A 1190-nucleotide genomic window follows, 5' to 3' on the forward strand; every position below is an offset into this window, starting at 1 on the left:
TTAGTTTTTCAAGGGTGGTTGTGGAATCCCTGTCATTGGAGGTTTTTTAAGAACATGTTGGACAAACACCTGTCAGAGATGGTCTAGGTTTACTTGGCCCTGCCTCAGCTCAGGTAGCTGGACTTGCTGACTTCTTGAGGTCCCTTCCAGCCCTACATTTCTTTGACTCTATAAAATCTTATTTATGGTTCAGTCCAACAAGATTTTCAGGTCTGTTGTGTTCAAGTCTATGCTTTATTTCAGGGGTGAGAGAAGGGGAAGGAGGTTTGTGGGTGAGTTTAGTATTTATGAATTGGAGATAATGATAGGACCATCTGGAGCCAGGTGCAAGGCAAATTCCACACAGTGCACATTGCATCAATCCTGAAACACACCTGTTGCTTATTACCAAGGCTCTTTCATTCAGAGATGGTTACTTATGTTGATTTGTGCCAAAGTGTGTGATAGTCCAGTGATGTGGCCAGCTGAGGACTAGGATAAAATCACTGCCATTACAGTCACTTCTAGTCTAATATGAGACCCAAGATCTCCATGTGGGAAAGCTAATGGAGTAACCCACTGCACTTCATATATATTGTGACAAAGTTCCAAGCCTATATTGGTGGGTCCCATGATTCTGGGCAGATTCAGTGGCCTCAAACTCATTAAGGCCCCAATATGACCCCCCCTTTCTCAGTGTAGTGGCAAGAGCCACAGCCTACTGAGTTACTTTCATCCCTGGCCAGTATGGGAGATGGGAAGGAGGGATACCCCAGAGTCAGCTGCTCCACAGAGCTCACTAGGCACAGTTCAGCCTCCTGACTAGACCAAGTCCTACTTCCCTTCTCTAGAGGATCTCTGACAGAGTATTGGGGGTGGGGGAGAGGGAACTCAGACCCACTCTCTGCTCCAGGTTCCACCCAGGGACCCTCATAGTAGCAGCTATTGGTGGCTTTCCCTTCACCATTGATACGCTTTGATTCCCTGGGCTACTTCCCCTGTGGCCCCCTTTTCCTAACTTCACCCTTGCCTCAGGATTCTGATTTCATTTCACCTCTGCTAGGTACTGGAAGGAGAGCTTTTTAAACAGTGTAAGTGGGACCTTGATTGGTTCCAGCTGTCTCCATTAGCCTAACAGCCTTAAGTGGTTAATTGGTGTCAGGTGTCTTAATTGGTCTGGAGTAGCCTTTGTTTGGCTACCCAGGGAACAG

This window comes from Mauremys reevesii, linkage group 9 (assembly GCF_016161935.1).
Source record: "Mauremys reevesii isolate NIE-2019 linkage group 9, ASM1616193v1, whole genome shotgun sequence".
Lineage (NCBI taxonomy): Eukaryota > Metazoa > Chordata > Testudines > Geoemydidae > Mauremys > Mauremys reevesii.